We start from the raw sequence: 23,388 nt of genomic DNA on the forward strand, positions 1-23,388 counted from the left end.
CGGCTGGCCCAGGGTTTTGAGTTTCCTGGGGGGTGGGGGCCCTGCCACTGCTAAACCTCCAGCTACCTCCCCCTCTCAGGGGCGGTCACAGCAGTCCACAGCTGGAGGAGGAAGTCAGTGGATGGCCAGGGCTACCCCAGAGACCCTGAGGGGCCTGGAGTCTGCCCACATCTCATTCCCCCAACACTTACATACCTAATCAGGGGCTGGAGGTGAACAGAGGGACCCAGAGACAGAGCCTGCGAGGCCAGCCCCATGAGCCTGCCCTCTCCACCAGGAGTCACCAAGCCCACCATGATCCACCCAGAACCCCCCCTCCCATTCCATCTCAGTGCTCTTGGGCCCAGGGTGGTGAACATAAAGAGGGTGGCCAGGCAGGTAGGGCAGTCCATCTGTCAACTAGCATTTCTCACTCTCCAGGGGCTCCTTGGACACACAGGGTGCACTGAGGGGGAGGCCTCAAGCTCACTTCAGCATTTCAGGGGACCACAGTCCCTTGGGTGGTGTAACTGTGCTCAAGGAGTACTGGGTCCCAGGCAGGGAGCTCAGGTTGGAGTGTGCATCGTGAGCAGCAGCACAATGGATAAGGATATGTGCATGTGTCCACCTGCGAGGTGTGCCAGACACGTGTCATGCTGTGTGCATGAGTGAGTGTGTGTCCAGGGGGCTGGGGGAGTGCCCAGGTGTGTATCTACAGTCTCAGACGTCACTTTCTGTGGGTTTAAGCACTGATGTATACAAAGGGCTTATATACCACCATAGGTGGAGGTCTTTGTGTGACCTCCCTGTGTGTACAAGTGGAGTGTGTGCTATCTACGTCTGTAGATGTACACGTATGCCCAAGTGTGTATGTGTGTAAAAGTATATTGGTTTATACAGTGGCTGGATATTTGTGGGTTCTTCAGACCTCTGAGTGTCAACACATCTTTGCCATATGTACACCTGCATGTGTGTGTGCACACGTATGCATGCACTGAGTTGTATCAGGGTGTCTGAGGGGTTCTGGGATGTGAGTCTGGGGTCCACCTGGGATGGGGACAGTACAGACAGGAACGGATGCCAGGTACGAGGGCCCCTATGGAAACAGGAAGCTACCCACAGATGCGCTTAGGCTGTGGTGGGGGCTGGGCCCCACTCAGGTTCAGTTTGTCCCCCTGAGAAACCAACCCAGGGTTCCACTAGCTAAGAAGCTGTACCAGCCACGAGAGAAGCACCTGCCTGCCTTGTCCGCTGTTTAAGACCCAACAGCTAGGGCCAGCGTCTACCCGCTTGCCTGGCCTGAGTGTGGAAAAAACTGGAAAACAAAAGCCCCCAGACCGCAGGCCCTCCCTGCAGAGGCATGGGGGAGGCAGGCAAGAGGCGGGAGGCTGAGGAGGAGGGAGGGAGGTGTCGCCGCAGCCCCGGAACACAAAAATAATGAGGCGAGAGGGGCCATGGGGCCGAGCCGGCTGGTTCCGGAGTCGCTATCTGACCTTGACAGATGCCACAGCTGGGCGCCTGGAGAGGAGACGCCGCCACAGTGCTGCAGAACACTCCCCCTGCCCCCTGCCGCCTCCACCTCCCCCAGGCCGGGTCGATGGAGGTTCAGGCAGGCCCCAGCCACAGGCAGCCACCCCACCAGGTGGGAGCAGGGAGATCTCAGAGCGTGTTCCAGTGGGCGTGGGGTGGGAGGGGATGGAGTAGGGGCAGGGCGTGGGGGGCAGCAACAGGACCTCCCAAGGGTGCCCTGGCCTTCAGGTGTGGTTGTGTGTGTAAGAAACACACAGGGCGTGCTATTGCCCTTGTATAGCCGTGAGGCTGAGTGTGTGTGGGGAAGGGAAGCAAAGTGTGACTGTGGGCCTGACACAGACAAAGATCATACTTGTATACATGTGTCCTTGGGGTCACACAAGGCTGGAGACATAGGACCAATGTCCCTGAAATGGGTGCAGCCACATCACTCAGGGGTGGGCACTGATCATTCCCCTGCCCACTTCCAGAGCCACAGCTGTCCTGGCAGGTGCAAGCCATGGTGGGGCCAGGGGCTTGGGGGACAAAGAGAGCCACAGCCTCCCCAACCAAGTTCCGTCGCTTGCAGATGGAAGAGAGGTGTCCCTGCCGCCTTTCCTGGCCTACCCTCTCTCTCACTGTGATGGTGGCCCTGGGCATCAGTGATGGGCTTGGGGCTGGGCACCACCACTCTGGGAACCCCAGTGAGGGGCTGGGGTGTGAGCTGCAGGAGGGGATGCTAGGCTGGAGGCGGATTAGCAATTCTGAACACTGGCTGCATAATTAAAAAATCATTGCGGCAGGCGGGCGGGCAGAGCTGAGTGTGAGCTCACGCTCAGAGCGGGCGGGGACACTGCCACGGTGCACCCCCTCCCACCGCTTCCCCGAGGAAAAATCCCACCTGCTAATATAATTATGGAAAAACACAAGCACAGAAATTCAGTTTCAGCAAACAATGTGCCTGAGTGCCCAGGGCCTGTCTGGCCCTCAGCACTGCGAGCAGGCTGGTCACTAGTGCCCAGGGCTGGTAGCAGTGAGACGGGCCCTGCTGGATCCACACTGCAGACTCTGACCTCCATCCCCTCAGCCGTGCCCAAGAGAGAGAATTAGGAGCATATAAAGCCCAGCTTCCCAAATCACAAATCCAGGAGAAAAACGGCCAGTCCTGATAGTTTACAAATGGGGAAACTGAGGCTAAGGAATCTGCATAAGGTCACTGTCTGCAGCAAAGCTACGAGAAAGAGTTGCATTCTGCTGCAGCGATGCAACACCTCAGAGCTCACCACCACCCCCTCCCTTCCCCTGTGGCCCCCCTCCCATCTTCCCTCTGTCATCAGTCATCCCCCCAGCTCCCTCTACTCTCACTGGGATGAGCAGCTCTCCCTGAGACTGAATGGGACCGCCCAAGCCATGTACCCAGCACGGCCCTGAGCCTACCCAAGCCCGAAGCCCAAGGGGGTGCGTGGGAAGTCCCAGCCCCCTAGCGCAAGGACAGGGCGTCCTGGGCTCGTCTGGGTTAAGCCAGGCAAGCAGAGTTGGCTCCTGCCTGGAGAAACGCGGCCAGCTCTGGGGCACAGGCCCCAGAACGGCAGGAACAGCCGCCATCACCTCGGGCCTGGCGCGGGCGGGCGGCGCGGGGAAGGGAGCCGGGCCTAATTAGTCGGCCTGGGACCCGGGCGGGCGCCGGGCGGCAGCCGCAGCCGCCGGAGCCGCGCAGGCACGTCCGCGGCCGGCCGGGAGGCGGCGGGAGCCCAGAGGCCCGGCGCCCCGAGACGCGGCGGGACGGGCGGCCTGGGAAGGCCCGGGCCAAGGAGATTCCGCACTGAGCAGGCCTGCCTCTCCTCATTCTTCGGTGCCACCAGGCGCAGCAATTAGAGGCTTTCAAAGTTTGTCCTTAATTGGTTTCATTTTTGCCTCATAAATGATTCATGGCTCCGGAGGTCTGCGAGGCGGAGGGAGTGGCAGGGGAAATTTGGGGAGGCTTTCGCCTGGAGCCAGGCCCCCTACCTGAGGCTAGAGAGCGAGCCCGCAGCCCTAGCCCTGTGGATGACAGGGGCTGGGGAAGCCTTGGGCAGGTGGGATCCTCCAGCAAAAATAAAAACCTAAGCCCCCTCCTTGGGGCACCGGCTAATGAGAAATTGCTGCTTCTCTGCAGACCAGAGGTCTGTGTCCAGGCCCAGAGCCACCGCAGCTGCTGCGGCCCTGGGAGCGTGAATAATAATGTAATGATAACAAAATAACAGTGTCAGTAGTAATAAAGATGGTGAACACTTAAGGAGTTCTTTCTAAGTTCCAGGCATGGAGTAAGAACACACACCTTACCTCTTTTAACCCCCTCACACCCCCCCAAGCACTACCAAGGAGAGGTTACCAGGATCCCCATTTCACAGATGAAGAAACTGAAGTGTGGACAGAGTGAGGCCTGCCCCCCGACACTCGCATGCTAGAACTCCTCACTCCCCAAGCTCTCAGGAGCACAGGACTCAATGCTGAACATGGGGAGCACTGCCAGTCAGGTGCATCATCAGTTGCTGCAGGCCCCAAGAAAGTCTGGGAAGGTCCTGAGGCCTGCAGGAAGACCCCAGAGGGCGCCTGTGGCCCCACACCCACCTGCGCCAGGTTAGCTCTGCCCCTCAAAAGGCTGAGCAATGTCCTCATAAGGGCCTTAATTGGCCCAGCTGTAAAATAGGAAAACAGGAGCCCTATGACCCCTGCCCAGTGCTAACTGTGCTGGGCATGGGATACAGAAAGATGCCATGGATCCCACCCTCAGGGAGCTCCCAGTCTAGCGGGGACACGGACACACACACACAGAAGGGTTCAACTAGTCTGTGCAGAGAACCCCAAGCGCTCAGCCAATGGCCTAACGTGCTGGGGGGTGGTACCAGGGAGGGCTTCTTGGAGGTGAGGTGGGCAGGGGAAGCTTCTTCCTTCTGACCCCCATACCCAGCCCACACAGGATGCTCAGGGAGAGGGTGTGGCCCACTTAAACCCAGGACTAGGGGTCAGACCTTGAAGAAACCCACAACTACAGACCACATCAGAGTGATGTGGGATGCAAAGTGCTCAGCTCAGCCTGGCAATGACAGTCACTTTTGTTCTGAACAACTATGAGAGGTGAGGGCTACACAATTAACTGCAGGGCCCACTTGGACCCTGGGGACATCCTGGAGGTGAAGGAATGCACTAAACAAATCAGGGAGTGGATGCTGTATAGACTGACTCCCCCTAGAGGCCCCAGGGCTCTGAGCTGCTAGCTGTTGGCTCTTGGGTGCCTCACAAATATCAGTTTTCTTTTGTGTCCTCCAGCTCCTCTGTCCCAACCACATGCACCACATTCCCCTCCCAAAACCTGCTGGCCTTCTCAGGCCCTGGCACCAGCACAGTCCCATCGGTTCCCTGCTCTGCCACCCAGCCTGGTGCCAAGGCTAGACACTTCAAGTGGTTATACCTTGCTGGGCCTCACCACAGCCCACTGAATAACATATACGATCATCCCCATTTCCCAGATGAGGAAAATGAGGCTCAGAGAAGCTAAGGGATCTGCCCAAGACCACACAGCTTGAGGAAACCCAGAACCAAACCTCTTCAAACTCCATGGTTCTCACCTTGCTGGCCTCCTGCAGGTCAGTATCCCTGACCTGTCCACCTCTTGCCCCAGCACTGACCCTTCCTCTGTTTGTATAAAGACTGTACTGAACTCACCCTCTTCCAGACACTAGAACTTGGTTGGGCTGTTGTGGTCAGGGGCCCTGCAGGAGGCCCAGAAGTGGGGTCCCTATGTACCCCAGGGAGACTTGGGGCTTCCCACCTCAGCCCAGCTAGGTCATCTGAGGATTGGGTGGGGTGGTGGGGAAAGCCCCTACATACACATACAGGGTACCACAAGTGTCCAAGTGGAGGGGAGAAGGAGGCACAATGGCGCCAGGGTGGAAGGGCTTGGCCATGTTCTCTGGCCCCCTCCTCGGGGAACAGAGAGTAAACTTTAAGGCCCCTATCACCCACACTTGAGAGGGGGCTGCCTGTGGGAAGACTCATTCCTTGGGAAGAAGCCTAAGCTTTATACATCCCCTACTCCATCCTGCTGGGGGATACAGCTGAACGACCCGGGCAAGTCACATCCTGTTTGAGCCACAGGTGCTACATCTACAGTGTTCCGTGAGCCCTTAGGAAAAGCCTTTGGGTAGAGGTTTACAAGTTTACCTTGAGGAAAAGGATTTGGAAGAAGTGGACAAAACATTCAGTGGTCTGTGTTGGTTGGGGGCACCTGAGACAAGGGTCAGTGTACAGGAGAAGCTTGACAATGGCTTGCTGAACATACAAACAAGTGGCTGAGTTCTCAGGATGCCAAGTTCATCTCAGCAGGTCCAGTCGACAAACTCTTTCCAGGTGCCCACTCTGAGCCAGGACACTGGTCTGCCCTTTCCTCCTCACTGTGCAGCTGCCTGTCACAGGGCTGCCCAGCCAGGTCACTGGGTCCCTTCTCCCCAGCCTGCCCAGGAAGCTACGCGTCTCAGGCGGGTCAGCACTGACGTCAGTAGGACTGGCTGGGCGTGGAGCCTGCTACCTCCGGAACCTCCAATTAATTAACTTTTTCAAATTAATTTCCCAAGCAAAATTCCATAATTACATCTGTCTCCACCAGCCCAAGCTGGGCAGGCAAGGGGACCCTGCAATGAGATGGAATGTGGGCTGAGGGGTGACCATACCAGCCTCAAGACCTGGTCACAGAGGTGCTAAGGGTTGGGTTTCACCCCTGCAGGGCAACTGGCCGGCGTCCTTATGGATGCTGTCTGTGAGGGGAGGGGGCTGAGAAGCCAGAGCCCCCCAGTCAGGAGATGGGGGGCTCAGGGAGACCCATGCCTGCCCAGTTCATCCTGCTGCCCCCATCCCCCACCCCACACTCCCAAACCAGTGGGTCTTGGCAGGGCCCAGCAGCAGCACAAGCACCGAGAGGCTGAGGAAGCCGCGGCTGCAGCGTTCTAATTTCCCAAAGGGGCTGAGATTAATTAGCTCACACACAGGCGCAGAGAGGGAGAGGAGGGTGGGAGCAAGGGCGGGCTGCGTCAGGCAAGGAGCTAGCTGGTGCTCCCTGCTGCCCGCCTGCCTGTCAGCCAGGCGGCCTTGACAGCCTGGGTGCTCTGAAGGTCAGTGGCCAAGCCAGCTGAGCCAGCAGACTGGCACTGTCTCCTTCCCAGAATCCCTGAAACCAAGGTTGGGGAGACAGTGACCAGGAGGACAGCCTGGTGGGGGGCCTCTACTGTCACCACCATCAGCTGAGTCTGTGCCAGGTGCTCCGTCCCCAGCATCTTGTTTTATCCTCACAGCAGCCCAGAGGTAGGCACCATGGTCCACCCATTTCACAGATGAGGACACTGAGACTCAGAGCTGAGTGGGGGCAGTGACTGGTCAGTTACTCAAGTTGTGGATGGTGGAGGGGAGACTAAAATCCAGGTTGGCCCAGCTCTAGAGCCTGCCCTGCTCCTCCTACTTTCTGGGCCAGCATGAGGGCTGCAGGAGCCCTGGGCCCAGAGGCCCTGGGAACACCAGTCGAAGGGCATAAGGATATATCTGTCTGACTGTGACTTACCCCTGCCTCAGAGAATGTGCAGAGCAGACTCTCAGTCATTTCACAGATGCAGAAACTGAGACTAGAAAGGGGAAGTGACCTGACAGACAGCACAGGGCCCCAAGCCCAGAGTCTACCCCTCCACCTGAGGCCAGCACCAACTTCCAGCAAAATAAACCAGACTCAGTGACCTTTAGTGAGCCCTGACCCAGGGCCACGCTGTGCCTGGTGCTCTCTTTGGCTAACTGGCACACTGACTTGGGGCTGGGGGGGTCACTGTGGCTGCCCCTGTGTACAGAAGAGGAAGAAATCTCTAGCTCAAGGGCACTTTCTCAACTATTCCTGCAGGGCTCCCCAAAGAGGAGAAAGGAGCCCCCAGGAAGGTGGGAAGTTGGGGGATGGGGTGTGGGAGGTGTGACCCAGACCAGGGTTCTAGGTGGCTCTCACAAGCCTAATAATTGAGTTTCCCAGAACTTGTCTGCAAGGAGATCCCTGTAACCCTAAGGGGCATCCATCTGCTCCCCGGGGCATCCCCTGCTCCCTATCTGGCTCCTAGTAAATCACTTCTCCGCAGAAGCCAAGGCCAACAGGGCTCACCCTACCAGGCCTGAGGGGTTAGCAGTCCCAAGGCCCTGGGGTCCAAACCTGGGGAGTGCCCTGAGATAGCAGAGGGCCCTAGGACAGTCATGGGGCTGAGCATAGGTGGGGAGGGGGCTGGCCCACCTAGGAATATTACTCATTTTATGTGATTATGGAGGATGGGTGGGAGCCCCCCAGAGGCACAGGTTCAGGCCATGAAAGGGTCAAAGTGGGCTTTGGAGTTAGGGCTCCTCTCCCATTCTGTGGCCCCCACCTTGGGTGACCTTAGACAAGTTGTTTGACCTTGCTGAACCCATTCCCTGGTCTGTGAAATGCATACAATGACAGCCCCACCCCAAACAGGGTCCTAGAGAGGAAACATGTTAAGTTCCCAGTGGAGGGCCAGCATGCAGTAGGTGCTCAACAAATGTTAGCTGTGTTGTTATTTTTACTGTCATCATCAGGTGGCATAAGAATGAGGGTCAGGGACAGTTCAAGCCAGGAGTGTTGGGTAACCTAGGTTGGAGCCCCAGTTCTGCCACTGTTTGCCTTTGGGTCTGAGCCAATTCCTTGTGCCTCAGTTTCCCCAGCCCCAAAGAACATCCCCAAACATGCCCCCCACCACCCTCTTACCTGCAGGAACATGGAGAGATGAGCATACAGTAGGGGTCTGAAGGCTACAAGGAGGGCAGCACCCAGCTGGCCAGGCTTGCACTTCCTTTTCTGGCCACAGGAAGAACTCACCTATACTTCCTGCCAACCGTTGTCCCAGCTCCCTGGCCCCCCAGGCCTTCCTGCTCTGTCTCAGCAACTCCTTAGATCTCCCACAGTCCCGACAGGCCTTCCACACAGGCATGTGCTAAGACCCTCACTACTCTGCAAAGGCCCTGTTTGCCACTGTAAGTCTCTGCTTGAGTCTAACTCGTGGCCATGCTGTCTGGTGGGAGAATTGGGGGCAGAGAAAGCCTTGCAACTGTGGTCGGGCCTCTGTTTCTTCCCATACTGTGAAGCCCCCAGGAATGTCCTGACACCCAAGGACCCTGAGTCCAACCCATTCCCATCCCTCCCCCTCCCTGTGGCCCCAAGGTCAGCCTCCTCACTCTCACACCTCAGCACTCCCATCTGAGAAGAGCCCTAGAGAAGGCTAAATCCAAGACATTCTAATTAGAGAGTCCTTGTTGTGGGGTACCACTCCCAGAAAAATGCCAGCTTCGGTGGAGCAGACAGGTAGGGGGAGAACTGGACTCATCCAGAGATCCAGGGGTGACATGGTGAGAACCACACCCCACCATCTACTTCAGGTCCTACAACTTTGAGACACAGAAGTAAGGCTCATACTCATTTTATAGGTGGCAAAAGTGAGATCAGAGAGGTTGGCAGACTGGTCCATGATTACACAGCAGGTAGTGACCAAGCCAGGTTTGGGGCCCAGGACTGTCCAATTCTAGAGTCCATGGCTCAGGGCACATCCAGTCCTCCTGACTGGCTACTATTTGTCTTCCTCATGATGTCTGGGCCCCTCTCCTCTCCCTGACCACTGTCCAGGCCTTTATGGAGGAGACCTGTGTAACCAGGACTAGGAACCAGCTGGGGCCACCTCCAGTCCTTAGAGCCACCTGTGCCTTGACCCCTGCTGGGCTGTCTCCCAGAATGATCCATAGTCTGGGTATTAGGTGACTCTCCAAAGCCCTCCAGAACCATGAAGCCATCCCTGTTAGACTCAATTCTCTCATCTGAAAGACAGTGTATTTTTCAGTATATGAAAAATAGGTATGCCCCTAGTTCTGCCCAGTCCAGAGAAGGCAGGCCCCAGCTCTAATGGGCAGCAGAAGCTTAGAGGCTCCCTGAGGGCATCCCTCCAACCTGGTAGCCCAGACCCTCCCTGTACTCAGGCCAGCTCTGTACCCATTTTGCAAGCCAGCAGACTGGGAACCATGGGCTATGTGCAAATTCTAAGTGCCAGGGTGCTGGTTGCAAGACAAGAGAGACGAGGGGCTTGAGAACCAAGAGGACAGAGAAAAGCAGGTGCTGGGGTGAGCAGGGAGCATGGGCACACAGACTCCTGGGGCACAGCCCACTAGATCAAGGGGGTATCATTCCTCCTCTGATCTCCCAATCTCTGGCACCCCCAATCTCTCAAGGACCCCTCCCCTTGAGTGGGGGGAGCAGCTGGCCACTTGGCGCTCCTAGGAAAATTGATTTTTCATGGCTTTCCTTCTCCAGCCTTTCCTCTTCCTAGCTTCTCTGTATCCCTCCCCCATCTACCCACAATCCGCTCTGCCTGGGCCAGAGTTCCCCATCCTGGAGGGCTGATACTCAAGGCCTCCTCCCCCAGAGAGGGCCAAGCCAGCCTGGAGAAGTGGAAAAATGTCTCCCCTCCCACACCCACCTTGTAGAACTCAGCTGACTTTTCATGGCTGAGGGTCAGGCCTCCTTTGTGTGAGCCTAAAGAGGGGGCATTTGGGTGAGTGGAGCTCCAAGCACGCTGTGTGTGTGTACACACCCCAGGCTCTGTTGTGTCAGTGCTCCTGGCCCAATTCTATGGCACCATCTGGGTGTGAGCTGTGACCTGAGGACAACTGCCTGAGCCTGTGACAGGATGGAGCAGACATACAATTGCCTCATTGGAGCGGTGTGTGGGGTCCTCCCAGGGGCACGGCACACCCATGTGTGGCTGCATATGCCTATATGCCTATGTACATGATAGTATGTATGTGTGTGCCAGAGGCTGGGGCTGTGAGTGTAACAGCGAATGTACTTCTGAAGTGTCCACGATGTATGTGACCAAGCCTGTACCGTGCGTGTCAGTTGTGTGTGCTAGGTCGTGTGGAACTATGTGTGCTGAATGACTGTGTCTGTCCCAAGTGTGTGCCCCTGGGTGTGGGGAGTGCGTGAGTGCGCTCTGCCTTCCAGGCCACAGGGCCTCGTGGGGCTGCTGGCGATGGGATGACTCACGTCTCCCAAGCTCATCCCTCCGCCTGCCTGCCCGTCCGCCCAGCTCACCCTGCTCTGCTGGGCTCATGGCCGCCAGCACAAGAGGTGGGGGGGAGGCGCGGGCAGACGCCGCAGGGAGGCTGGCTTGATAAATAACCTGCTGCTTCCCCAGTCCGCTGAGAAGGGGAGGCAGTATCACAGGGAGAAGGGGGGGAACGGGGCAGGGGGAGGCAGCCCGGGCCCCCCAGGCTCCGGCTGCCCTGGCCCCCACAGCCCAGGCTGCGGCTCCGGTTCCTGTTTCATCGAAACCTGAGCTGGGAAAAGCCTATCGGGTCATCTTGCCTGTCCCGCCGGCCGCCAGGCCCAGGCAAGCTGCCCCTCAGGGGACAAGCCCGAAGCCTGGCCGCCCAGCCAGTGGGTGGGTGGGTGGGTGGGGGGAGGATATTTCTGTCCAGACTAAATGAGGCTCCAGGCCTCTGTCTGCCCCCCACCAACAGCTGCTCCCAGGGGCCCCCTGGCTCTGCAGGACTGACTAAATATAGGCCCCTCTACCCCAGAAAACCCCCAATGTTCACCTCTTCCCATTGGCTCCACCCATATGAGTGTAGAGAGAAGGCTGGGAAACCCACTGTGTGACCTTGGGCCAGAGTATCCCCCTCTCTGGGTTTTCAGCTACAAAACATCAAGTATTACTTAGTTCTAGGCCCTGAGCTGCCTAAGAGGCATTATTGGAGAGCAGACCACAAAAGTGGCTAAATTGGGGTCTTTGTCTAAAGAGATAAGGGCTGAGGTCCTCCTCTCAAAGTGACTCCAACCTGCTTCAGCAAAAGAATGCCTGGGGGGAGGCCCTCCCCAGCAGCCCAAGTACCTTTAGGCTTATAAACATGGCCCCCTCCATCTTGTCCATTCCTTGCTCAGGCTGGGCAATACCAGGCTCCTCCAATCTGCCCTAGCCGGACCCTGGCCAGGAAACAACTTGTGCCAGGCTTGGGGGGGCGGTGGCGAGGGAGCATGACAGCTGCTATTTCCTGGAGGCCACAGTCGGGCACAACCCGGATTCCTGCCTGGCTCCACACTCCACCAGACAGCCTCTCCTAGGCTCTGGCCCACAACAGGGCACCCCCTTCCCCAATGTCAGCACCGTCATCAGACCCCAGCCAGGATCCCACTCCCCTCACTGTACCGGTACAGGCAGGAAGAAGGTGCCGGATGCACCTTCTGGGCTGTGCTGGGGAGAATGGTGGTCTCTGCAGGGTTCAACAGGCGGGGGAGGCAGCCCCAGCTTCCCTCCTCCTGCCTGCCTGCCCACCCGGCTGCTTCCCCCAGCCCCACACACACCAAATTCCCCACATGCCTGTCTGTCTCTGACAGCTCGCGCAAATACTTGGCTGCGCGGGCACCCGCTGTTCTGAGCCCGCTGCGCCTCCTCCCCTGCCTTCCCCGGGGGGCTCTGCAGACGCAGCCAGGGATGGGAGGGGGCCAGAGCCAAGAAGCTTGGTGGGCAGTGGGGGGAGCAGAGGCAGGAGGGACCAGTCTTAATTCCAAAGCACCAGCCCCTAGGCCTGGGGGACTGAGGGACCCAGGAGGCCACCGTGAGCCAGCCCTGGCTGGGAGGCAGCTGCCGACGCCCCCGCTGCCCCCCGGAACCTCCCAGGAGGACCTTCCGGAGGCCTCCCACACACCTCAGCCGATGAAACAGCATCTGCCACCCCCGCGGCGGCAGCTCAGGACAGGGCGGAGGGCACGACGAAGCCCCTGGGGAAGGCTTTGAAATCTGCACTGTGGCCCAGCGCCTCCTGGCAGCCTGGGTCCCCCACCACAGACCCAGCCTCAGAGCATGGGGGGTGGTGCGTTCCAGCCCTCCAGCAGTGCGAGGGGCTCAGCTGCCCAGCTGCCAGACCTGGGACATCTCCACTTGGACTGGCTCGGGGGCCTTGTTTGCCCCCAACTACCCTCCTTTCCTGCTTGCCTTGCCTCCCTCCCAGGAGACCGGCGGAGGAAACACTTCCTGAGAATGGCTGGGATTTTCCGCTGGACACTGCCTCGCTGGCTGGCTCCTTATCTCCTCCCCACCTCATTCCTTCTCCCAGAGTCGCCCCTTCAGCCAAATCACACTCCCACCCGGTATCTGCAGCCAAGGAGACCCCCTCCCCAACCCGCCGCTCTGCCACTTGCCTCGGCATTGCCAGTATTCCCAGCATCCAGCACATATCCAGGCACAGAGTAGACACTGAATGAATGACCTCATGGAACAACACCCTCCATTTTGCAGATGGGTACACTGAGGTCAGGAGAGAGTCCAACGAGCTAGGCCTCCCATTTAGAGCGCTTCCTGAAGGAGCCTCTGACGGCAGGTCCATTCTCTACCTGTTTAACCCCCACCACACTTTCTGCCCCAGGAACCAATTCAGCCCTCCAAGGCTACTGGAGGCATTAGGGTGACTCCAGGCAGAACCTCTTAGTGCTTTGGGTCCAAATGCCCAGCTGGCTATTCCGGACCACTCTCCCAACTCTCCCACAGCCTAACAGTGGTCTTGAAAAGAATCCCACTGTATTGTCTTTGTGACGCTAGACTGTGGGGTAGAGCCTCCTCTCCCCATTGCACAGATGGGGCTGCTGAGGGCCCCAAGGGAGGGGGGAACTGCAGGCGGTCTTGAATCAGAGGGGGAGCTGGGAAGCCGCCCGGCCCTGCCGGCTGTCGCTGGAAGCAACAGCCTGCATTTCCTCCTCACATTGAGCCTGGGGAAGCGTGGGCAGCGGGCGGCGGGCACTGCAGTGAGGACCCCTCCTGTGCCTGCAGGCCAGCCGCATCCCCTTGCTGCCTGACTGTGCCCACACAGCCCACTCCCCCTGTCGGCTAGATCTCCAAAGATGGGTAGACCAGAGGCAGAACTGGGTTTCTATCTCAGGTATGTACTCGTGTCACCCAAGGGTACCAAAGGGAAGCCCCTCCCCTCAGATCCTCAATGTCCCCTAGCATCAAACAAGATTGAAACATGACCATTCACGCTGCCTTCCAGCAGAAAAACCCACGGTTCTGTGATTCTAGAATCCTAACGCGGCAAGAATCTTGATGAGAATCCCTCTGCTCCACGCATTCGATGATTCTAGACATCTGTGACTAAAAATTCTAGGCCATCAAGATCTGACACTCCCAGGCCAACCCCACCCTCACCTGTTGCTATGAGCCCAGCTAACCAATTTCCCATCTAGCTTTGGGGGAGGTGGGTCAGGCAGAGAGTCAACAGGAACTTGGCTTGAGGATAGAGCTGGTCTAGTCCTGGAGGACAGGTCACCTCCTTGTGGCACACACAGCCACTGAGGCTGCAGATGTTAGGAAGCCCAGCCCTCGCCACAGCAAGAGTAGGTAGCTCAGGATTCGTGAGCCTGCAGCACAGAGGGAGGACGGGTGTCAGGTCAGGGCTGGTCTCCTTGCTTCTCAGGTTCCAAGCCAAGCTCCACGCTTCACCTTCCTGTCTTCACCACCCACTGCTTCCTCCTTCCCACCACAGTCCCCTCACTTCTCATGCTCCCAGGCCAGCCCCAGCCCAGGCCAGCTGGCAGCCAGCCAGGGCAAAGGCTCCCAAGCCCATTTGATAGATGGAAAAACTGAGGTCGAGAGAAAAGATATGACCCACCCCAAGGGCTCAGCCCCAGCAGCCTACTGGTCTCTGGCCACATCTCTCAGCCCTGCCTCTGACCTTACTTCTCAGAATCCTCTACCGGGCCAGTGGATCTCCATATAACAGTCTGATCACCAGCACAAATACATTCTGCATCCTAGTGTCCCTTGAGAACACTCATTCCCACAGCCAATCATCTGGTCAATTCATTGATTCATTCTTTCATTCACCCAACTAGCCAACCAGCGCATCTCTGCACCACACGCAAGGCCTCTTGCCAGGGGTATGGGGGCCTCACGAAGGAAAGAGAACAAGGCCTGTATTAAGCAAGCATTTAGGGAGTCCCTGCTGTGTACCAGGCAGTGTGGAAGGTGCAGGAAACACCACATGCAGACCAGCCCTGGCTGTCTTCATGGTGTTCACAGCCAGTGAGAGGTTCTGCCAGGACCCAATCCCACTTGTCAGAGGCAAGTCACAAACTCTCCAGCCTCAGTTTCCTCATCTGTATATGGCGATGCTAGCAGCACCTAACGCATTGGGCTACTGTGAGGATTAAAGGAAGTGAAGGCTAGAAAACTATTAAGACAGCACCCGCCCCTAGTGAGGGCTTAGGATGGGTTAGCCATTGTCATTACCTCTGTTATGACATATTATTATTATAATAGTAATAACTGGGGGAAAGCAATTGATTACAGCAGCAGCTAAAGCTCCTCAAACACTTAGCTGGTGCCAGGCCCTGGGGTACGGGAAGGAATCACTGCCACATCCCATTGCAAGGCTGGCAAGGAGCAGGCTCAAAAAATCCCATAAGCATCTGATGAATGACGGAATCAATGACAGGAGGCATGGCCTTGCCTCCAAGGAAGGCACAATCCAGCATGTGTTCATGTGTGTTGTGTAAGTATATGCAAGTGCCTAGGTGTACACATGTATGTGTGTCTGTGTGAGGGACCTGGGAGGCCCAGCAGGGGGCAAGTTATATGGGAGTGGGGCAGCGGTGCAGGGAACACAGCTGCTTATGCTGGCTCGGGCCCCCACCCCACCCTACCCCTGCCAGTGATCACAGCAGAGCTGAGGGGATTGTGGCAAGAGTGAGGACCAGGCCTGGTGGGGAGAGGCCCAGAAAGATGCTTTGCATAGTTCTGGCCACCAGATTACAGGCCCAGGCTAGGCCCCTGGGTAAGGGTGTGGGGGCTGCCAGGTGCTGCCCCACACGAATCAGGCCCTAGCACCCGCACTTTATGCCTGTACTGACATGGCACAGGAGTGTTCCTGCTGGCAGGCCCAGCAAGTCCGAGGAGGTCAGAGGAGGTCACAGGGAAAGGAGGGAGCAGTGGGCTCAAGGGCCATGTGGGGTCTGCTGGATAAGGGAGGGTGGGTACAGGGCTCCCCTGGGGCCACCGGGCAGGCCTGGCTCTGCCCCGCTGGGGCCGGCAGCTGGAGGGGAGTAAATATAGCGCGGGGCGTCCCGGCCACATTCCTGGGAGGCCAGCATGGCCCGCCTGCCCGCTGCTCTAGGCAGAGCGCAGCAGCCAGGGCCCAGAACTGCCACTGCCCTCTTCCCAAACAAACAGAAAAATAAATAAAACCAGCTCTCACGGCCAGCACAGCTCGGGGGAGGGGGCAGGAAGGGGTGGACCCGGGAGAGGGGGGCAGGCAGGCAGACCAGTTGCCGTGGTTTCTGTTCTGCTGGGAAGGAGGAGGCCAACAAAAGAGGAAAATGGAGGAAAAGGGCAGGGAGATGGTCAGAGATGTCAGGGAAGGGGAGAGAATGCATATGAGAGATGGAGGTTGTGACAAGTAGAGGTGCGGGGGAGGCAGGTCAGGAGGGACAGGGAAGGTGTCAGGGCCAGTTGGAGGAAGGCAGAGGCAGCCTCAGGGTCAGTAATTCAGCAATCCTGCGACAGGGATGCCTGGGGCGGGGGTGGGAGGGGTGGGGAGCAGCAGGCAGACAAAGGGGGTCGTGTGGGCTGGGGCAGAGGACTGGCTCCAAGGGCCATGAAATATTAAAGAGTCTAGGCCAATGAGTGACAGAGGTCATAGAAATAAGGAGACTGGCCAGGAAGATATGGTGACCCTGAAGCAGAGGGCTGCCCCCCACCTTGGGCCTGTCCCTCTTTTCCACCTCCAGCAGAGCCAGTCTCCCCAGCTCTCCTCCTGCTGGGGCTCTTGTCTGTTTCTCCATCAGTAGAGAGGACAGGCTGAGGATGGGAGGGGCCGTGGGGATTAGTGATGGCAGGGGACCTCCACAGTTCCCTCTTCCCTCTGGCTGATCTGTGCACAGCCAGCTTTCCAGAGCTGCCAGCCACCCTAGCAAGAAGGCCAGGAGGCCTGTCAGCACAGCCGCTGCCACAGGTGCCTCCTGGGGAAGGAGGGGGTAGACATCCAGCTTCCCCTCTACAGAAAAAAAATCAGCCAAGCCACTGCTTTCCACAGAGACCAGTAGGGAGGGAAGGCCATGCTCACAGCTCAGCTGAGCCAGAGAGTAAGCAAGTGAGCAAGCCAGCAGGTCATCCCCTAGCCCTCCCACCCCACCCAGACCCCATTACCAACCTCATGACCTTAGCCAGTCCCCTTGTCCCTGAGCCTGTGTCTTCACCAACCCCACCCCACGCCAGGCTTGGTATGAGGAAAGAAAGAAGAGGGCAAATAACACACTGAAAATCTGCTGGGGCGGCTGGGACCAAGCATCTGCATGCAGATAACCAACCCTCACATGTGCCCTGTGAGGTCAGGCCCATTACCAGTCCCATTTTACAGATGGTGAAGGGAAATCCAGAGAGGCAAAGTGATGCGCCCAAGATCACACACTGGGGAATTAGCAAAATTGAAACAGAAACACTAAGTGTAAGCCACATGTTCTTTTCTTCCTTTTCATTGGGGGATATGAAGTCCTCATCACCACAAAAGCCAGCTTTTATTGAAGGCTGACTGGGTTAGCCACTGGTGCTGGGCACTGCACAACCCTCCCTGTGTCCAGCTGAAAATGGCCTTGCGGAGCAGGTACTCTTACTATCCCATTTCAGGGATAAGGAAACTGAGGATCACAGAATGCAACTCACTCAAAGGTCATACATCCAGCTAGACAGTAACATGTCCAGAATCTGGAGCCAGGACTGACTCCAGAGCCAGTGCTCAAACACACTTGCCTGGGTGAGGTCAAGAGAGAGGTTAGGAGGACCCAGTAGAAGGGAGCTGTAGTCCTACTGGCTTCTAGAACAGACACCATAAAAAGGTGAAAAACAAGGTCACAACTGCTGTGCCAGGATGTGGCCAGCAACTGCTCAGGGAGCAGAAGGACAGAGCCTGTGGGGGCCTGGGGTGAGGGCACTGCCTAGGGACCTGGTCTACCCAGAGCCGGTATACTAGATAACACAAGCCCCCTCCCCCAGTATGCGGATACTGAGGCTAGTCCAAAAAGGGTCAGTGGATCCCTGTCCTATTAGCCCCCAGGGTTCCAACCTGCACCCCAGGGCCAGTATGCCAGGAACGAAGAATATCCCCTCCAAGAGCCCCCAGTGCTAGCGGAAGGGGAGCAGGATCCCCTCCCTCCCTCTCAGGGCCTGCGAGCCCAGAGGGAGGCCAGCATCAGAGGCAGGAAATGAAGAAGAATTTGCGATCTAATTGAGCTGGCGGGGGGATTAGGCGGCAGAATGCAATTACAGGGGCTGGAGCAGGGCCAGGGGCACTGACACCCCGAGATGTGGCCTGGCCCAGGCGACTGGGCCTCACCAGTCTTTGGCCAGAGACACCCTACTTGGGGGTTTGGGGGGAGGATGGATCGGCAAGGACTGGGGCCAGATCCTCTTCAGCACATGGAGGACTGCAGGGTTCCAGCTCCATCTAACACCAAGAAGCAAGAAGTTTTCCTGGGAATTCTCCCCCAGGGAACAGCCTTGTGGACTCTCACATGGGGAGTAGGCAAATAGGAACACACGCTCTAACAGCTCTGCTCACGCATGTACACATATGTGTTCATGTTCCCAGGAAAGTCCCACATATCCAGGTTCACTTGTTTGAGGACAGACGCCCAACCTGCAGACACACAGCTCTGGCCCTTTGCTGCCACTGGCTCCACCAAAGGGGGGAAAAAACATAAAACAAAACAAAAAAATACACCCATGACCTTAAAATCCTTTTATTCCCGTAATCACAGGCTGCCATCGCCGTGGATACGCGCTGTCACCCCGGCCCCAGCCTGTCTCCCTCCATGGCTTCCAAAACTCCCAGCAGGCAGGCAGCAGGGGAGGCTGCCCAGTTACTGCCAGAAAGGGCAGGGGAGGGGAAGGACGGGGTGGGGGGTGGGGGGTGTTGAGGCTACACGCACTCACACACTCAGCGCCTCAACCAGGGAGGGAGAGATGCAGAATGACAGACTGGCAGACAGAGATACAGAAAGAGAAAGGAACACAGACATCAGCCACCAAGACAGACACAGACCACTGCCCGCACAGCTCAGATATGCCCACTCTCAGATTCACACACACTTTCCCAAATCAGATGCACCTCACTCAGGGAGTCACACTCCCAGATTTACAAGCATATACAAAACACAAAGATATACACAAATCATGAACACGCACTCTCCAAAATTCCAAGCACACACAACTCAGAAAATATACATTCCCAGATTCATAGGGACAAATCCAACTTTTGGATATATACTCTCAGATTCACAAACACACATGTACATACGCAATGCAGACACATACAACTCCTAGATCCACAGATACATATGTCCTGATTCACGAATAAACACATGCTCAGACTCCCACACCCCAAGACAGACACACGCTCGACCCACAGATTCACAGATACACATGCCCTGAGTCATAAGCGCGCACACTGCCCAGATTCTCACATCCCAGAGCAACAGACTAGAACCACACAGCCTCCTCTAGCAGCTGACACTGCCTTTAGGAGGCAGGTGGAATGCTTGAAGATTCCTGGATCTTTCAGGGGCAGTCCTTTCTCATTGCCCACAGCCTTGGAGGTGGGCTCAGAGTTGGGGGAATAAAGAGGGAAGTAACAGAAAGCAAAAAAAAAAAACTTGAGTGGGATATTCTTGTTGGGCAGTAGCGCGTGAGTAACTGGGGAGGCTTTTTGTGGTCTGGTGAGTTCCAGCTATGAGTGAGAGTTTAACTATTAATACACTTAATCAAGGACACTTCACACACACACTTACACACACACACCCATACAACCACACACATAGACTAGGATGGGACCAGGTGGTGTGGGTAAGAGAAGAAAGCTCCAGGAAAAGAAAAGTCGAAGTCCCAATCAGGGCCCCAGGGGGTGGGGAAAGAGGGCGGAGCTTCCACCTGGGCTTGCCTCCAGAGGAGGGGCAGAGTCAGTGATTCATTTCTGCACCCCCAGAACAGTGGGGCTTGACACACAGCAGGTGCTCAATAAATACACAATGCGCCAATGAATGAATAAGTGAATTACATATAAAGAGTGGGCAATAATAATAACAGTAATAATAGTAAGCGAGCCCCACCCCATCCTTGGCCAATTAAGGCACACTCTAGAGCACCATGCTTGGGGAGTTAGTTCTGACTTCATGGTCACACCGCCAGACAGGGGCTCTAGGAAAGCAGGCCTGGGTCTGGCTCATCAGTTATCCCCTCATCCTTCCACCCTATCCTGAACCTTGGAAAGTCAGCTGACTTCAGGCCAGCCCACATCCTTCCCTCCCAGGGAGACCCCTGTCTCCATTGCACCCTCCCATAAATAACTAGGTGGGGTCCTAAAGAAAATGGGGTATTTAATTCCCAGAGACTTAGTTCTTTATCTAGCTGCAACCCTGCCCCCACACTCCTATATGCCTCAGTTTCACACTTCCAAATGGGTAGAAGACAAGCAAAAAGTCAGAGAGACAGGGAGAGTTGGGGGTGACAGTGTGAGCCCATGGAACATAGGCCTCTGCTGGCCTGGGCCCTGGATGCAGAATCCTCCCCTCCCCTTCCCTTCCCCCACCCAGCCCAGCCCAGCCGGGTGGACATTCCAGGCCTCACGTGATAAAGACGAGGCCGCTGGCCCACGGATAAGTCAACAGGCTCTGTCGGGGGAGAGATAGGAGGCCCGGGCCAGGGTCACCTGCTGAGCCGGGAAAACAGCCGGGCCCAAATACACACATAAATAAGGCGCCAACGGACAGCCAGCCAGCCAAGGGTCTGTCTTCTGCAGAGGAACCTCTGCCCCTACCTTGGAAAGGGAGGTGGCAAGGGAGAGGGAGGCTCAAGGCTGGCTAGAGGCTTTCCTGGGAGAGCCCCAGCTCCTGCCAGGATTGGGGGTGGCGGGGGTGGGGGGCGCTTCTACCAATATTCTCAGGGCTGACTGAGAACTCAGAGGCCAACCTCCCTCAGCTGTTCCCACTCCTTCCCAGGGCAAAAATCACCCCCTCTCCCTCCTCCCCAAGGAGAGAGGACAATTTCCGTTCTGGGAGGGGGTGACAGCTGCAGAGCGGGCCACTACCCCCCCCACCCCCCACCCCCCCAATCCCCGCCCTCCAGCTCTTGCTCGAGTCTCATCCAGGCAAACTGCTAAATCAACACTACGCATTAGTAGGTAGTGCTGGCCTCAGTCTCCCCGCATTGCTATCAAGAAGGGGTGTGGGAGGAGGTTTCAGGTCCCAGTTCCTGGATTTCCTATGGCGGTTGGAACCTAGGGTACTGGGGTCTTTCGGGAGGGAGACAAGGGCAAGCCGAGGCCAGTAAGCCAGCTAAAAACGTCTAATTTAAATGCTCTCTGGCTCACGGACGGACACCCCCCGCCCCCGCAGGCCGGGGCAGCTGAGGTGGCGCCGGGCGTTCAAATAGCGCTCCAAACAAGTCCACAGCGACCGCGCACGCAGCCCCCGCCAGGCGGCCCCAGCGGAAAACTTGAAAGGGACTCTGTTTGCCGGCCGCCCTGGGGCGGCTCCGGCGGGGGCGAGAGCCTAACGATCACACACGCCCCCCTCCCCAGCGCTTCCTGCACAAACGCGGGGGGGGGGGCCCTGAGGCCACCCCAAAACCAAGGGCTCCGAACAGCTCTCGCCGCGCTGGGAAAGGCGGAGGTCAAGAGGCTGGCTCGCCGGTCCCCCTTCAGCCTCCCCAATCCGAAGACGCAACTCTCAGACCACCCAGGGTCCAGGGGGCAAAGTAGGGCGCGGCTGCTAACCCTTCAGACGGCCGTCACAGGAGACCAAAGGAGGGGGCAGGTCTTTCCGGACGAGTCCCTACGGAACCCCCCAAATCTGCTGGTGCCTCCTTGCAGCCCATGGCACCAGCCCAACTCCGCGCACCCCTTCCGATTCTTGAGGGGGGTAAAAAAAACAAAAAGCGATCTTGCTTTTCGCTCATTGGGTGCTTCAGCTCTTCTGACAGGTCTCGGAGGCGGCCCCCCATTTAAAAACTGGGGTCATTCACTTTCTGTCGATCCTACAAATAAACAAAGCCAGACGCACCCCGCGCTCCCCACCGGAAAGCAGCCCATTCCGGGCGAGGACAACTTCCCCCAGCAAGAAAATTAACACATTCTTCTCTCGGCGGTTTAGCCCCTCGCTCTGGGGAAGCAAAGGGGAGGGGGGCTCGGGGCCGAACTTCATGGGTAAATTTGGGGCTAGAGCAGCGAGGCAGGCGCCTGGGACACCCGCCTCCAACAGTTCCGCAGCTAGAGGAACACCCCCATTCTCCCTCCTGGCTTTGCACGCTGCTTGGCCACGCGGGGCTCGGGAGACAGCCTGAAAGACTCCCCAAGGCTGGGGAGGAAGGGAGAGAGAGGCCGCGGGGAGCAGTGGTGATGGGGATACTTGGACGGAAAAAAAAGGTCAAACTTGATCAGCCCGCCAGGCACCCCGCGGGCAGCGGGGGCGAGGAGCCGGGAGGGGAAATGCAGAAGTGGCCGCCGCCCCCTCCAAGTGGAGGGGGAGACTCAGCCACGCGTGGTTCAGGGCATTCAGAGCAGTTACCGTCGCCCCCAAAACACTGGGCTGCGAATGGGGGCTGACGAGGGGAGTGCGCGCCGGAGATCTCCAATCAGCCGCCCCCGCAGGCGGAGCGCCCGCCCAACACCGAGAGGTGAGGACCCCGGCTCCCGCCGCCCCAGCGCCCTCAAGCTCGAGCACTTGGGGAGAAGACGGTACCCCGCAGGGAGAGTCCCAGCCCCAATCCGCGGCGCCCAACCCGCCGTACCCGACCCTGAAACCCTTTTTTGTCTGAACTCAGTGATCTGCGACCGAGCCGACTGCGGCTTAGGGAGGCTTGAGTATAGCAGCGGCCAGGGAGCGATCACCGGCGCTAGGGCTCGCAGCCTCTGGGGCTCCGTGGCTAAGGCTGCGGGCGCCCCAGCCCCTCCTAAACACGGACCCCTCCTTCCCCGTCCCTGGCTCTCCGCACCTGAACTTCGGGGGAGCCCGCGCCGCCAAACTTTCCGCCGACTTGCAGCGAACTCCGGCCCCGGCCGCGCACCGGGCCCCGGGGGAGGAGAGGGAGGTAGGCGGGGAAGGGGAGGGGGCTGGCCTCCGGGGGGGTCGGGGGAGGGCCATGGCCCGACACCTACCGGCTCTCTTAGTCGTCCAAGCCGCCACCGCCGCCGCCGCCGCGAGGCCGAGGGGGAGGGGCGGGGCGGGGAGCTGCGCTCCGCTCTGGGCACCGCCGCCGCGGTGCGCTTCGCTCCAGCCGCGCCGCCCGCCGTGCCCGGGTCCAGAGCCGGAGTCACGCCGCCGCGGCTGGCCCGAGGCGGGGAGGGGGGGGAGCCTACAGCACCTGCCCCTCCTCCCCCTCCCCGCGGCCCAAATTAAAAAACAACAAAAAGCAACTAATCACCCCCAAGCGAAGCGCGGCGCGGCGGGCGGAGGGCGCAGCGTGAGGCGCCCGGACTCAGCAGGCGGCGCGCATGGCTGGGCGCGGGCTGGGCAGGGCTGGGACGCCGGGCTCGGCTTCGGGGGGCAAGGTTCGCCGCTCTTCTCGCTCGACTCGGGCGCCTGCTCTCGCCGCCGCCGCCGCCTCTGCTGCCGCCAGTGCCGCCGCCTCTACATCCCCGCTCAGGCTGTGCCGCCTCTGCCGCCGCCGCCGCGCGCCCGCCCGGGCAGGAGCTCTGAACGCTGCCCGGGGGCTGCCGGCAAAACCCGGACCGGACTCAACGCAGCCTCCTCCCCCCCTCCTCCACCTCGGCTCCCCTCCCTCCTCCCTCCGCCTCCCTCCCAGC

At 58.3% G+C, this 23,388-nt stretch overlaps 1 protein-coding gene across 4 annotated transcripts in view; it reads right to left on the bottom strand.

Annotated features, from left to right (window-relative positions):
• Positions 1 to 23,304, bottom strand: part of CXXC5 (CXXC finger protein 5) — a 34,587-nt gene extending 11,283 nt beyond the window's left edge. For 3 of the 4 annotated variants that reach the window (XM_046667617.1, XM_046667619.1, XM_046667618.1), the window contains exon 1: positions 22,741 to 23,304. The gene's annotated coding sequence lies outside the window, so the exon portion shown is untranslated. Of the gene's footprint in view, positions 1 to 22,577; positions 22,658 to 22,740 lie in introns of those variants that run through there. The other variant, XM_046667620.1, reaches the window with a different exon arrangement.
• Between the last annotated feature and the right edge of the window lie 84 nt (positions 23,305 to 23,388).

This window comes from Equus quagga, chromosome 7 (genome assembly GCF_021613505.1).
Source record: "Equus quagga isolate Etosha38 chromosome 7, UCLA_HA_Equagga_1.0, whole genome shotgun sequence".
NCBI classification, from domain to species: Eukaryota; Metazoa; Chordata; class Mammalia; order Perissodactyla; family Equidae; genus Equus; species Equus quagga.